The sequence below is a fragment of the Microcebus murinus genome, chromosome 17 (genome assembly GCF_040939455.1).
Source record: "Microcebus murinus isolate Inina chromosome 17, M.murinus_Inina_mat1.0, whole genome shotgun sequence".
In the NCBI taxonomy this organism is placed as follows: Eukaryota; Metazoa; Chordata; class Mammalia; order Primates; family Cheirogaleidae; genus Microcebus; species Microcebus murinus.
Window position 1 is genome coordinate 55,507,545 of NC_134120.1, and position 16,447 is coordinate 55,523,991.

The following is a 16,447-nucleotide window of genomic DNA, read 5'->3' on the forward strand; positions in this document are numbered from 1 at the left end:
CGCCGGGCCATTGTTGGACCCCAATGCTAGAGGGAGGCTGAATCGGGGCATTATCTCAGTGAGTAGGAACTTAGCCACTACCTGTGCTGTTTTCTTTTTAGTAGGGAAAGCTTTAGTCCAACCTGAAAAAGTATCCACTAATACAAGGAGGTACCTGTACCCATACTTTCCTGGTTTTATTTCAGTGAAATTGACCTCCCATTGTTCTCCAGGGCTTTGTCCCCTTTGGCGTTGTCCAGTGAGTTGGGGTGTCTTAGTTCCATTTACTTTTACACAGGTTACACAACGACTAGCAATGTCCTTTGTTACTGCAGCCAGATTTGTGAGGAGAAAATGCCTGGACACAAGTTGCTGACATTTTGTAGCTCGTAGGTGAGTTCCCTGATGAAGGTTTGAAAAAGTTCCTGCCCTACTTCCTCGGGGAGGAATATACTGCCATCTGGAGTCTTAAGCCATCCATTTTCTCCTTGGACACAATTCATCTTAGCCCCTACCCTTTGCTCCTCGTGGGAGTAAGTTGGTTTTGGGGGCAGGAGTCTTGCAGGCAAGACAGGCAAAACATCGATAGGCCCCACTGGTCTTTGGGCCACTTCCTTGGCACTCTGGTCAGCAAACATATTGCCCTTAGTTATGTCTGATTTATCTTTTTGGTGGCCCTGGCAATGGACAATTGCTACTGCTTTTGGAAGCCAAATGGCCTCTAACAGGGCCAGGATTTCTGCCTTGGTTTTTATTTCCTTGCCCCCTGAGGTTAGGAGTCCTTGTTCCTGGTACAGAGCCCCCTGTACGTGTGCCATTGCGAATGCGAACCGGCTGTCTGTGTAGATATTGACAGTCTTTCCTTTGGCCAGTCTTAAAGCCTGGGTCACGGCTAGTAGCTCTGCCCTTTGAGCTGAGGTGCCATGCCCTAATGCTTGTGCCCATAGTACCTCAGTCATGGTGGCGACCACTGCTCCCGCCACTCGCACTCCATCCCGGATGAAACTGCTCCCATCCGTGAAGAGTTGCAGGTCAGCGTCCGGCCTTAGGCTAGATAAGGCTTCTAGAACTTGTTTACATTCATGCACTGCAAGGTGGGGTCATCATCAGGGAGAAGGGTGGCTGGGTTAAGGGCCGTGGTGTGTGAGAAACTGGTCCAGCAGGAGGACTCGATACTGGGTGATATGAGCGTTAGAAATCCACCCATCAGGAGGGCTTCACAGTAGAGTTTTTACCATGTGTGCCCCAGCAACCTGTAAGTCCTGTCCCAGAGTTAGTTTCTTTTCCTCTTTTACTAAAAGGGCTGTAGCCACAACAGCTCACATACATCCCGGCCACCCAGAGGCTACGGGGTTTGGATAAGTAGGCTACTGGTCGCTGCCACGGTCTCAGTGTTTGGGTGAGAACCCCTTTGGCTTTCCCCAGGCCTCAGACACCAACAGCTGGAACAGCTTTGTGACATTCGGTAGTGACAGAGCTGGTGCAGCAGTGAGAGCTGCGTTCAGCTCCTTGAAGGCTTGTTGTTCTTTTTCTGTCCACACCAAGGATGGTCCTTGCCCCCAGTGCTGGAGTATAGGGGCTTGGCTAAGTCTGCGAACCCTGGAATCCACAGACGGCAATATCCCACCACCCCTAAGAACTCTCTGACTTGCCTTTTGGTGGCGGGTACAGGTATCTGCAAGATGGCTCAGATTTTGCTCTGAGAGAGGGCTCGATGACCCCCAGTCAACTCATATCCCAGGTATGTTGCCATCTGGGTGTACAGTTGAGCCTTTTTTTGCTGACACCCTATAGCCCAACCTTTGTAACTCTTGCAGGAGACTCAGGGAGGCGTGCCGGCATTCCTCCTCGGTTTCAGTAGCTATCAGCAGGTCATAGACATACTGTAGCAAAGTGACCTCGGGGTGTCTTTCCTGGTACCCCTGTGGATCCCTACTTAAGGCCTCATCAAAGAGGGTTGGTGAGTTTTTGAACCTTTGGGGAAGGCGTGTCCAGGTTAACTGCCCTGAATAACCTCCTTCAGGGTCTGTCCATTCAAATGCCAAAATCGGCTGACTCAGTGGGGGGAGAGGCAAGGAGAAGAAAGCATCTTTGAGGTCTAGGACTGTGTAGACCACCCGGTTAGGGGGAATGAGGCTCAGCAGAGTGTAGGGGTTGGGTACGATGGGGTGGATAGTTTCCACTCTCCGGTTTACCTCCCTCAGGTCCTGTACTGGCTGATAGTCATTAGTTCCAGGCTTTTTAACTGGTAACAGTGGGGTATTTCAGGCCGACTGATAGGGGATTAATATCCCCGCGTCCCTCAGGCACTTAATGTGCACCGCTATGCCTTGTCGGGCGTCCAAAGAAATAGAGTACTGGCGTACGCGCACAGGGCTTGCTGTGCTGCAGTTGCACTACTACGGGTGGTTGGTGCTTTGCCAAGCCTGGGGGGTTTGTTTCAGCCCATACACCCGGGACTTGAGTCCTCCACTGTGCCAACAAGGCGGAGCTCCCTGAAGCCTCTGAGGCTGTCTCTTCAAAGAGGACGTATTCCTCGGACAAGGGGGTTGAGTACAGGATGCACTGCGGGGGCTCAGGAAGAGACAGAGCGGTCCCTTCCGAACTGAAGGAGATGGTGGCATGCAACTTTTCTAGCAGATCTCTCCCAAGCAGCGGGTATGGGCAGTCTGGCATAACTAGAAAGGAGTGTGTGATGACCCCTTTTCCTAAATCTGTGAGCCTGGCAGTAGTCCATAGATACATTTTGGGCTGCCCCATTGCCCCCACTATGGGAGTCTTGGTTTTGGTTGGCGGTCCCACAGCCTCTTTTAGGACGGAGAAGGTAGCTCCCGTATCAACTAAAAAGTCCACAGGCCGGCCCCCTACCTTCAAGGTTATCATGGGCTCCCGGGGGCCAAGAGGATAGGAGCCCCGACCTCTTCATTGGGCATTTTCCAGGAAGACCTGGGCGGGCCTCTCCTTGGGCCTCCCCGTTGGGGCACTCGTTTTTCCAATGCCCGAATTGCTTACAGACTGCACATTGGTCGGGGGCTAATGTTTTTCCTCTATAGGAGTGTCCTCCTGGGAGAGTTTTGCGGCTTCCTGAAGGTGGGTCTCCCTGTCTTCGGGGTGGCCTAGTATCCTGCAGTGCGGCAATGACAACTCTTGCCGTCTTTTTAGTGGCTGCTACCTTCGTTGAGTCCCAGTTATTGAAGACCTTTTGAGCTATTTCCACTAACTCACTGAGATTTTTCCCTTCAAACCCATCTAATTTCTGCAACTTCCTCCCGATGTCTGGGGCCGACTGGGACACAAAGGCAACATTAATAGCTCTACGGTTTTCAGGGGCCTCCCGGTCTATGGGGGTGTAAGTCCGGTAAGCCTTGAACAATTGCTCTAAGAAGGCAGCCAGACTTTCCCCACTTCCCTGAGCCAATCCACTAACCTTAGACATATTTGTAGGCTTCCTAGCTGCTCCATGGAGGCCCAGCAACAGAGTCTGGTGATATTGGGTCAGCGACCCCCTACCTTGATCAGTGTTAGGGTCCCAGTCTGGTCTATGGTTGGAGAAGCGAGTCTCTATGAAGTCTGCATCGGATGCCGGCTGCCCATCCGGGCCAAGAACAGCTTTTCTCGCCTCCCAGTTTATGCCCTTGAGTTCTTCCAATGTGAAAAGAACCTGGAGGAGCTGCTGGCACTCGTCCCATTTGGGTCGGTGGGTGTGAAACGCCATTTCCAAGAGGGAAATGAGACCCTGTGGTTTCTCAGAAAATGGAGGGTTTTGGGCCTTCCAGGTATACAAATCACTGATAGAGAATGGGGCATAAACCATAAAAGGGCAGTCACTCTGGGCAGAGGGGCCATCTGGCACAGTGGTAAGATAGCCCTGGGGTCCCCTGATGAGTCTGGGGAAGGGGGTTGGTGTCCCTTTCCACGGGTCCTTGGTGGACTATAGGGTGGTTGGGGGTTGCTTCTCTCTCACCCTGAGCCTCTTGTCTCCTACCTAATTCTAGGGCCTTTCCCCCTCTCATCCGGCTTGTCTCCCCTGTCTTGGGTGGCCTCAGGGGGAGCATAAGGTGGAGGTCGCCATGGATCGCACAGGGGTCTTTACCCTGGGATGGGAAGACGGGGCCGGTTCAAGGTGGGGGTCCCACCACGTCTTTAGAGACTTATCAGGGAACGGAGATGTTCTACGCCTGCTCCCTGGGTCTGGCTGGAAGTGCCTACGAATAAGACTTGAGAGGGCTTGACATCAACACACTTGGTTAGGTATTGGGGTCTTTCAGTAGCTATGTCAATCCAGACATCAATATACGGAACTTGGTCTGGGTGACCTGGGTCACTATAGACCACCCGCCATATACTGAGTAGGAGGGATAAGTTGAAGGAGCCCTCTGGTGGCCAGTGAGTGCCAAAAGAAGGCCACTCTAATTCACATAAAATCCTAAGAGTGGGCGCGTTGACCCTGGCACCGTAATCCCTGGCTCGCCTGGAAAAGTCGGAGAAGTTTTTCAGGAGACAACCCAAGGGGGTTTTCTGACCCTGTCCCATCCTGAAAGCGAAAAGGCCGGCCGAAAGCGGGAGAGAATTTAGAAGTTAGATCGAGGAAGGGACCCACCGGGACCCCCAGGCGGGGGAGTCCCAAGTCCTGTCCGGGTCTGCAAAGGGGAAGACGGCGGTGGATTTGTCAAATGTTAGGGGGCTCCGGTCCGGAGGCTCCCAACCCCTTTTTCTTTTTCTCACAGTAAAAACAACATAGTACCGGCCCCTGGGGGAGACGATCCCCGTTTATGTTGTTGTCCCTCCCTTTCCCGACTTGAGACTTGAACAGAGCCACAAGACAGACAAAGGAGGGGGAGGTTTTTCTTTCAGGTGTCCGCCTGGCTGCGTCCCTCGCGGGAACTTAGGGGCGTCTTGGCTAAGGCGGACCCGTACAAAGCCGGGCGGTCACTCCCTATGGCGGGGAGGGAATCGGCGGTATCCTACGACGACGTCGCCGCAGAGCCGCAGGTGAGGACCCACTCAGACCCCAAGCCGAAGCCGTGGGGCCACAGCCTCAGTGGCCGCAAGCAGTCCCCAGTTGCTCTCGCTCACACATGCACACGGTGGTTAAACAACCCTCTCCCCAACACCCTGTGATATCCAGGCCTTACCCTGACCTGATATCCGTAGCGACGCCTCACAAGGATACCGGAGGTGGCCCTTGTGCTGTGTCCAGTGGGTCCAACCCCCAGAAAACTCTGTACAGAGACCTACTCACCAAGAGACGTCCCTCGTCCCGGCGCCACTCAATGGGGTCCCCAGTCTACCGCGGGCGAGGACCGTCCCTCCGGGAACCCCTGCGGTCTGGGTCCGTCAGCGGTGGATCTCGCTGGGGCCTCCAAATGTCGCAAACCAGCGGATCAAGGGGACTCGGACACCAGAATCTAATCAGCCAAATTAGTTTATTGATGCCTGCGCAGGGGCTGTCGCCACTCCATGCAAGGAGGGAGCAGCAGCCCCAGCAAGGCCTTCGCGGTTTTCTATACCTCAGGGGCTGGCAGCTATGCCAGCGAGCAATCACAGAAGCAGGACTTTGCGGTTAGTCGTTAACCAAGCGAACAATGAACGGTACATCGAGGGACAAGGGACTCTTCCTGGAACAGGACCTGTCTATTCTTTTTGGGAACAGGCCTCCTCAACGCCCTCTTCCCTCTCCTGGGAACTTCCTCTGGGAACCTTTACCAATGGTTAGAGCAAGACTGACTCCATTTTAGATGTACGGGCGCCATCTTTAGTCCGTCTACCTCACTTCCTCGCACCGGCCGCCCACACTCCCGAAGGGGCGTGCGTCACCGGGACCACTCGGCCCTGAAACCCTGGCTGCAGACCGGCCACTTTCCAGTCTCGGCTCCCATCCTTTCCTCCGCTGTAGGAGAAATATCGCCACGGCCGCAATTTTTGCTCCAACTCTCCCCCAACGCCGCCGCTTCCTCACTAAGAGCAGCCTTCTCCTGGCCCCCTTTGGCTTCCCTGCGCCCCAGCGGGGGCTGTCGCCGCGCCAGCCTGCTCACGGGGGCGCGGGCTCCGCACCCCGCTTCCTGTTTCGCGCTCTTCCGGTTCCACGTTCAAGTTCAAGGGTGTCTGCAAGCAGGAGACCCACAGTCTTGACCGAGATGAACCAGCGCCCGCCTCCCGGTGACTGCGGGGTCCACAGGGCGTTGAGAGGTTTCTGGAGCGGTGCCGGGGTGCCCGCCGCGGGCCCATCTGCGAAGCGCCCCGGGGGGTGAGCTGCCTCCCCGACAGGGGCCGGTCGCCACTGCCCGGACCGCGCAGGCGCAGCAGCAGTGGGGAGCGGCCTCGCCCGCGGCCTCGTGGAGCAGGTGGCGGAGCCCTGGGCCTCCCATCCCGAGGGCACGACCTGAGGGGCGGGTGCCCCCCAGCGGAGAGCCTCTCAGCTCGGCCTCGGGAGAACGGCGGGGTCGGCAGAGGCCACCGGCAAGAGCGGGCGAAGCCCTGGAAACTTCTCTTCACCCTTGGCGGGTCGGCGGGAAAAGCCCAGGCCGCCCAGGATTAGCAGAGGGCAGGGCGGCCGCCTGCGTCCTGCTCCCCGGGGTGGCGGCGGGCGACGCGGGGCTCCTGCGCTCTGGCTGGAGAGCGCCCCGCCGGCCGCGGGAGGGTTTGGGGAGAGAGCCCGGGGAGGCCTTGTGGTGGCCGACCCTGTCATCCAATTAGGAAAATATCTATGGCCTTAATTGGATAATTGGGTCATAATTATACAACAATTACGGTTATATGTAAATTTTATTGGCTTAAAGATAGGAATCACCTTATGCAACTCTATTAGGATTATAAAGCTTTGATCCTGCAGAGGAAGGGCTGATTCACTGGTTCACCCCTAAGAATGACCCCCACGGTAGACATTTCTGGGGACTTTTGGGAAATGCACGTGTTCTAATTCCACCTTCACACTGAATATGTAGCTTGGCGTTCTGTCTATAAACTGTTGGCTGTTGGGCTAAATCACTTTTTCTTATGACATTCTCCTTAATATCAACCCCAATATTTCCACTCTTGTGTTTGGAATGGGAATCCTAAGCATTTATTAGATTCAAGTATTACCTATATTTGGAGGTTTTTTGTTTTTGTTTTTTCTTTTTTTGGTTTTCAAAAACTACGTAAATACCTATTAATATATTTGGTTTCCTAACCTCCAAAGCCTTATCAATTTTATTTTGGCTAAGTGACATTGGAGAATTTAAGGTACACAAAGGAGAGTCCTTGTAGAAACCAGTGTGACCCTCCTCCAGGAGCCCTTTTCTCATGGAGTTTTAGGTTGTGCAGAGGAATTGGGCTAGACAGTGGCTTTTCTAAGAAGCCACGGGAAGATGTGGCATGCAAAATAGTGGTTTGTTGTAATTCAGCACCTCTGACAATCTGTTCCTCAGACTCATTTTTCTTGACATTAAACTGTAAGCACCAAGAACACATTTGAGTGTGGGAATTTCCTATTCCACTTTTTGAGTGGCAAATGAAAGGCCGCTGAGCCCTGGAAATCAATTGTTGTAAGCTTGATCCTGCCACCAGGTGGCGGTGTGGGCCTGCGTCTTGAGGCTTTCTGAACGCTGGAAACCCCACGTTGGTTTATAGTTTGGATTGATAAGTGAATTCCTTTCAAAAACCCACATCTCAAACAAAATCAAGCTATTATGTTTTTAATTCAAACTGTAATTACAGACTGAAGGAAGCTTTCGTTTTGATCTTACAGATAGATATAAAACTTCTCCCCCCTCTTTTAGAACATATCAGATAGTTGATGTAAAGTTTGTTTTTCCAATTTAAAATTGAGCTAATTATAGTGATAATGTGGGTAAACCCTCGTGGTATCTTTGATGAAAAGATACAATAGACTAATGCCTTTAATTTCATTACTAACTTTCATTTGTGTAGCTTATTTTGTTGCAACCATTACTTTTTTATAATGCCTTATAATTACATAAGGCATTATGTATTTATCTTTACCTGGTGCTTCCCTCAACTGGTGGATAACTTTGATTTAATGATTGAAATGGTTAAATTCTGGATTCTATATACACCCACCCACCACACACACACACACACACCCAGGTTGACATGTAAACCGCCTGTCTTGTCCACCCATTGCTAAGTGGAACCTCTGGTCCAGGGGAAAGCAAAGCTTGAATAGGGTTCAAAAATAACAATAATTTAAAAAGCAAAAAAAAATATATTTTTTAATTGCTGAAGGTATTAATATGTAATTGTCTTTGAGTTCACTATTTTGGAATTGTGATGAGAATAGTATCATTAACTCTATTCCTTTTGAAACTCCATTTAGTGTTAGCCTTTCTCTGCTCTCAGGCACATTCCTTTCTCTGCTCTCATGGCACATTCCTCTGGTTTTGTGCACACCTGTCTGGAGTGGATCTAACTTAACACGCACCATGCCTGTGCATTTAACATACCACCCAGCATAAGAGCTAAGGACTAAGAAGATAATTTTCTTTGACGAAACTCGTCATTCTTGAGTGTCTGAATTGCACCTGGTAAAACATCACCAGATCTGGGCCAGGTGGCAGGCATGGGGGTAGATGAAGGGGTGAGGGCATGGGTTGGAGCCGGCCCCAGACCCAGAGCTTGCCTGAGGGGGAGTCCCCCACAGACGGAATGAACTCTGTTAGCCTGCTCACGTCAGCTCGTGTAGTCCTCCCAACGGCCCGTCCTCCCTTTCACAGAGCTCGGAGTAGGCGCCCAGGTGTGGCTGGCAGAGCAGGGCCCACGGCCGGCCACATCTCCATCTCTGGAACCTGCGCACATGTAAGGTTCCCGGGCAAAGGAGGATTCAGGTTGCTAATCAGGTGACTTTAAAGTGGGGAGATCATCCAGGTAATCACAAGGGTCCTTATAGTTGGAAAAGGGAGACTCAGATGGTGGCATGAAAAGGCCTCAGCCAGATGCTGCTGGCTTTAAAGGTGGAGGAAGGGCCTTGAAAAACGGCTCATGAGCCAAGGAATGTGGTGGCCCCTAGACTCTGGAAAAGACAGAAAAATGGATTCTGCTCTAGAGCCTGCAAAGGTATGGCCCTGCTGACGCCCGGGTTCTAACCCAGTGAGGCCCACTTGGATTTCTGACTTGTGGGAGAACCAGTTTGTGTTGTTTTAAGGCGCTAAGTTTGTGGTGATTTGTTTCAGCAGCAAGAGGACAATGGTACACTGGTGTACTATACTGCAGGCTACGCATGTGCTGTGGGGTGATTCCAGATTGACATCATAGCTCAGATGACTGAGAAAATGTAACTTGTTTTATTGATAAAGTGGTATTTCTAACCTGCCAGGTAGAAGATGAGGGGAAGTTCGCTTGTAGTTCTGTTCAATTTGATATTTAGTCTTAATCTAATACTTAAAAAAAATCCAGGTAATACTGTATTTTATATTTAATAATTGCTCATTCTTTTAATTTCCTCCTTAGCTGCCTGCTCTGTTGTGGAGGGGTTGGTGTGTCAGGTGATGCAGTGGCAGCGGGGTGAGGGGTGCCTGCCTCGCGCCGAGTTCCGGGCCTGCCCAGTGCCCGCGTGTGTGTGTGTGTGTGTGTGTGTGTGTGTGTGTGTGTGTGTTGGGGGCACAGAGGGCGGGGCGGCAGGGAGGGATTTTGCAGAGGGCGGGGCTGTGGTGGGTGTGGCATTGGGGAGTGGTTTTGCAGAGGGCGGGGCCGTGGTGGGTGTGGCATTGGGGAGGGATTTTGCAGAGGGCGGGGCTGTGGTGGGTGTGGCATTGGGGAGTGGTTTTGCAGAGGGCGGGGCCGTGGTGGGTGTGGCATTGGGGAGGGATTTTGCAGAGGGCGGGGCTATGGTGGGTGTGGCATTGGGGAGTGGTTTTGCAGAGGGCAGGGCCGTGGTGGGTGTGGCATTGGGGAGTGGTTTTGCAGAGGGCGGGGCCGTGGTGGGTGTGGCATTGGGGAGTGGTTTTGCAGAGGGCGGGGCCGTGGTGGGTGTGGCATTGGGGAGTGGTTTTGCAGAGGGTGGGGCCGTGGTGGGTGTGGCATTGGGAGTGGTTTTGCAGAGGGCGGGGCCGTGGTGGGTGGGGCTTTGGGGTGCGCTGGCGGCAGGTCTGCACCAACACGGGAGGGACCTTCGTTCCTGTGTCTCCACCTCGCTGGGGACTTCCCCTTCCAGGTTCCGTCTGCCCTCCACGGAGTCCCAGATCCCTGGCCCTGTGGCCCCTCTCTGCTCAGCCCTGCTTCCTGCTCAGGACTGTGGTCCAGCCCCCAACCTCCCCTTCATTCCCCAACTCCTGATCTAGTCTTAATGACCTTAAGGGAATGGTGTTGAAGTGAGGGCTCCGATTTTGGTTCTTTAAAAGCTAAAGAAATGACTGTCAGGTGCTCTGCAAAAAATAAATAAATAAATAAATAAATAAATAAATAAATAAATAAAAGCTAAAGAAAATTGCAATACCCGTTTCAATATCTAAGCCTGTTTTTCAGTCCTCTTGTCCTGTGAAGGGGCTAAGTACCTTCTTTCTCTCTGTTGTCCCAGAGCCACAAATCTGGTGACCACAGGAGAACATCCTTTAAAAGGAGCTAGTGAAATGAACATTTTCCTGTTTGCGGTACATGTCCCCATAGCAGAAACTAAGTTGGGATTGGAGCCTGGGTCTCTGTCCTTAAAGCCCACCTTCCTCACACCCTGCAATGCCCAGGCAGGCTGCAGGTGGACAGAGGATGCTAATTCTCTGGTAAGGAAATCTGGTCCTATGGCCAGCGTGTAGGGGGAGAGGATGGTGTCTCCCTCTGGTAAGTAAAGGGACATCTTTGCCTGGCATGGTCTACCAGGAGGAAGGGCATACTGCTCTTCTCCAGAAGTGGCCCTTTCTGCAGGAAGCTGTCTGCATTGGGAGGGAGCAAACTCAGGGTGGGGTTGGAGAGTGCGCCCTGGGACGCCTGCTTCTTGTTAGGTTGTTCCTGCTGGAGAGTGGAGGTGGGTGGAGGACATTAGCATCAGTTTATCCTGAAGGTGAATAAATAAATACCTTTCCTCCACCTTCTGCATGGGAACAAATGATGCCTCAGGGAACTTTCAATTAAAACAATCTGGTTTTTAGTGTTTGGGGAATGGTTTTATGTTTATTCCTTCACATGCCATTTTCTAATCATGTTCTTTGATTCTAAGAGAACATTTTTTATTGACTATAAAAAATAAAGCAATCTTGTGGTGTCCAAACCATGTTCCACAAATTCAGCATAGAAGCATCTGGAAAGAGCAAACAAACCAAAAAACACCATACAGACTTTTAGAGAATAAAATGTAATTTTAAAGAAGACTTTTAGTGCTCAGCATAAAGGTATTTTGGAAGTCCAAGCAGGCATTACAATGAATTTGTACATACAAAGCTAAAATAATGAATCTCATGTGTCATTGGTCTGCCTAGAGCAGCAACACTCCTGCATTACCACCCATTGTCCTGTCCTCTTTTGCTCTTCACTGACAGAACCCTGGCTGTGTTTGGGGTAGCGCTGTGCCCCACTAAAAAAACTATATTTCCTTCCCTCCTTTGTAGTTGGGTGGAGTTCATATGATTCTGTTCTGAACAATCAGAAGTAAGGAGTAGACTGCTGGAAATTTCTGGGAAGTTTTACTTTTCTATTTGAGCTTCACTACCTTCTCCTTGTGTTACTTCCCTTTTTCCCAGGTTGAAATGTGAATTTGATTGGCTTTACCTCTAGTAGCCCTCTTAAGACCATGAACTAAAGCCAAAGAGGATCACAGAACTCTTAGCCTTGACCCCCTTGTGCTGTCGAGCCAGTGCCAATTGTCTTGTATTTCATGTGACATGAGAAAAAAATAATAGCCCTAATTTATTTAAGTGACTTGTGATCAAATTTTCTGTTCTGATTTATGTGTTTGGGATTTGAAAGGCTTCTTGACTTTGAGACTCGATATTTTCCACTCATTTTGGAAAAATTGCCACTATCGTCTCCTCTGCTAAGCTTCTGCCCAAGTTCGTTCTTTTCCCACAGTGAGGCTCCAGTTATGTATGTGTTATCCTCTCTTTTGTATTTTAATTTCTTTGTCTTTCTGAGCTTCATTCCTAAACGTTTTTTTCTGATCTGTCTTCTACTTTACCATTTTTCTCTTCAGCTATGTTTAATCTGTGGTTAAACCCATTATACAATGAGATCTTAATTTTTGATTACTACGTTTTTATGTATAAAATTTCCTTTTAAAAATTGTTTCCAGTTCTCTGACAAGATATTAAATTTTATACCTTTTCTCCTTGCACACATTAAAGATAGCTGTTTTAAATTCTGTGCTTTCTACCTCAATTTTCTGGAATCCAAAGTGTCAATTTCTATTTTGTTGGTTTCTTTGTTTTCTAGTATGTTTGGTTAATTTAACTTTAATGCCAGACATTGTGTATAAAAAATGGTAAAATAATTTGAGGCCTATAATGATTTTATCTTCTTACAAAGAGGATATAAGACAATATAACTTTAGTATATTCTGCACAGTTTAGAAACACCAGAGAGTTTTAAAAATCACTGCTGCTTAGGCTCCATACCCAAAGACTCTGACTTAGTAGGTCTGGCGTTGGGCCTGGACATCAGTATTTTGTGATAGCTCCTCCAGGGATTCTAAATGAGTACCAGGGTTGAGACTTGCCCTAACATAAAGTATGAAAAAGATAGTACAAAAAGAGAAAGAGAAAATAACAGCTCAATTGTTTAATCTCACTTATGAATATTGCTATCAAAATAAAAGATTAATATATAGAATTCACTGTTATAAAAAAACGAACTTCTAAATAGACTATTACAGAAACACATGAATGATTCCCTCACAGAAAGTTGGAGCATAATTTATTACATTACATTTCCTAGAAAGAAAACCCATAGGAACATATCAATAGATGCTGAAATTGTAACAACCAAATAAAACTTTTAATAGGAATGGAAAAGAGTTATTGAGATGTGCTAAGGCCTGTTTGGTGGATATTAATAATGCTTACCAGTATCTGGTTTCCATTTCCTCCCAGGCATCCAGATGGTTGGCCTTCCCAGTCTCTTTGCAGGTTTCTAGGTGGAGTCTGTGAGTAGTCTTGGCTGGGAGTGGCGGTGTTGTGCCCCTGCTGTGCCACAGCGTGGGAGAGTGGGGGCGTGAGGACTCCATGTGCTCTCTTCTTCCACCAGGGGACCCAGGACTTGGCCTTGTGATGGCAGAGTCACAGGATTGAGATAGCTCACTTTGTATATTATTCGTGGAGGTTCATCCAAAACCACGGCTAGCTTTGTGGGAGTGAGACTTTACAACTCGTATGGTCTCTGTCACAACTGCTCACTACTTCCATTGTAGCAAAGAGCAGCCATTGATGATACATAAGTGAAAGGGCAGGGCTATGTTCCAGTACAACTTTATTAACAAAAATGGGTGGTAGATTTCACCTATGGGCCATAATTTGCTGACTTCTGCTCTTGACCAGTACTTTTGCCTACTCATACCATATTACAAATATAATTCTAAATAATAAAATCCTAAAACCATTTCAGTTAAAAACAGGAACAAGTGGAGTTGTCCACTATTTTCATTTAATAGCACTATTTTAGAAGGGCTACTTAACGCAATATATGATAAGAAATTTAAGTAATTGGGGTAAATATGGAAAAATAAAAAAAAATTTTATGGATAACATAATCGTATACCCCCAAAATCCAAGAAACACTAGTAAAAATTATTAGGATTTACAGGACAATTTGGCAAGATGACTGATAAATACACAAAAGTCAATAGCTTTACTCTGTGTGTACGTGTGAGTGTCTGTATAAATGTCATTTATACTCTTAATAGCAGAACCGTACGTAATGAAATGGGGGGCATTTACAATAGCAGTAAAAATTCCACAACGATTAGGAGTAAATTTAACAAGAAAGATACAGTAGTACCTACATGAAGAATAATGCAATCTGAACAAATAGGAAGACATCCACTGATGGAAAGGTTTAAAGTCATAAAAATGTCAGTGCTCCCAAAATTATATTTAAAAAACAAAAAGGAAAATAGCCAAGAAAATTTTGAAAAAAATAGAGTATATGTGACTTGACTTACCAAATATTAGAACACATTGTAAAACCCATAAAATAAAAAAATTATGGTACTGGGAATAGGATGGGAGGGGAAGTGAGAAAAAAAAAGAAAAGAAAATAACAACAACAACAACAACAAAGCAGACGCCCCCAGAGAAACCAACAACTTCCTCAGAGATATCTGCAAAAGGCTGTCACATATGCCGTTATGGATGGCACGGTCCAGTTAGGCAAGGACTGTGTGTGTGGGCATGTGTGTGCATGTGTGAGTTACTGAGGTTGAAAGAAAGCACGGAAGAATGATTGCTAAATTGTTAATGGTGTTTATGTCAGGATAGTGGACTTTCAAGTGAATTTTTCTTTCTTCCTTGTATTTTTAGGTATTATTAACATATTAATCATGTATTATTCATCAAATCAGAAAAAATAAAGCTTTTAAAGGTATAAACAATAAAAATAACAACAGAAAAAGAGTGAAGCCATAAAGACGCCACATTTCAGGCAATAGTGCCTTAATTTCCCTTCCACGCGGTGACGGGAGTCACTAAGCAACGTGCCACGCTGCACTGCAAAGGCCTCGCAGCGCGGGTGCTGCTCATTGGTTGAGCTCTTCGCCCCGTGGATTAGGCAGTTTTGGTAGTGAAATAAGGACAGAGTTACAGTCATGTGTTGCTTCATGACAGGGATATGTTCTGAGAAATGTGTCATGGGCAAGTCCGTCGTTACCGAACACCATGGAGCGCACTCACGCTAACCTGGCCGGCAGGGCCCGCTGCACACCGGGCTGGACGGCGCGGCCGAACGCTCCTAGGCTACCCGCCGGCGCATCTCCCACATGCATTGCTCCCATGATTAGATGTTTATGCAGATTCTCATTCCTATGCCTTTCCATGGCTGCTCTTCCATTCAGGGTATAGCTCAGTAGGTGAGAGCACAGGCTTTGGGGTCAGTGAGGCTCGGATTCGGATCGACCATTGTCTTACTGTGGGACCATTAACAAGATTCTCAACCTCCCTAAACCTCAGTGTTCTCATCTGTAAAATGGAACTCCATTAATAACTACTCCACTGGCCTGCTGGAGGGCTGAGCAGGCTGTTTGTAAAGCACTGAGCTCAGCCTGGCTCTTGGTTAACACACTCGGTGGCTCTAGGTGTCTTCCAGTGCTTTGTCTCTGCTAGAGATTTTCTAGGGAATGAGAGTTGTGTCCTCAGGGTGTGGGCGTGCTCACCCTCAGTAGATATTGCTGAATTTCTTTCCCAGGAACTTCTGTCACTAAACATGCCTCCCAGCAGCATAGGTTCTCGTTTCTCCACATCCTTGCTGCTGCTTGTCATTGCCAGGCCAGGCCTACACTGGGCAAGAGAAAGTCCCCATACTCCATGCGTCTAAATGTGTAAGAGTTATAAACCAAGAGGATCGCCGACCAGGAAAATAGGAATGTCCGCTTTGTCTTTGACAGGCTTGCCTTCACTCTGGCCTGGAGAGCCATGTGTGAATTTAGAATTCTCAGACTCCTCGGAGTTCCGGGCCACAGTGTGATATGGAGGGAGTCAGCCTTGCCCTTGGCCTTGTCCTGTCCTGCTGTTGTCTGAATGTGTCCCCTAATGTTCATGTGTTGGAAACTTAATCCCCAATGCAATACCATCGGGAAGTGGGACCTAATAAAAGGTGTTTAGTTTGCACATTTGCTGATTTCTGTAGAACGTGCATCTGTACCAGGTCATACCTGTGCAGAATACTGCTTTTGGAGGTATTTTCCTTAAATTGTCAAAGGCACATTAGTAGTTTGTGACCCACTTCCTGGGTCTGTGCTTGGCATTTCGGTATGGAATCAGAGGTAGCAGAGTCAGAGGTTGGTTAAGTCCTGAGCTCAAGTGTCCTCTAACTCTGGCTCCTGAGTGCCCTTGGGCCTGTGCTGCACCCTGAGCAGATGTGGAATGTGGTCTGACTCCACAGGACTTAAGGGCTGCCTTCCTTAGAGCTCCGTGAAATCATTTCCTATTGAGTCAGACTGTGTTTTCCGAACTAGTACAATAGTTTTATAACTTAACTAGTGAATGAAAGCAAAAATAAGTAGGTGATACCAAGTACTAGCAATTCAGCTTCTTTTCAGTTTGGTTGTTTACTAATGTGCACTGAGCACTGTATGATTAGGAGTGCTTTTGGCTGCGAGAAGGTGGGCAGCTGCTGGCCTGGCCAGTGACTCAGTGATGTCAGAGCCAGCTTTTAGAGGCGTTCGCCGGCCTTCCCCTCAAGGTGGTGCACGGGCCCCACGCGTCACCCATCAGTGTGTGGAAGGCAGGAAGGAGGAGAAGGGGCAGGGATCGATGGAGCAGACTTCTTTTTATGTGTTATTGGCCAGGTCTGTGTCACATGCCCACTTTGAGCTCCTACCTGCAAAGGAGGCTGGGGA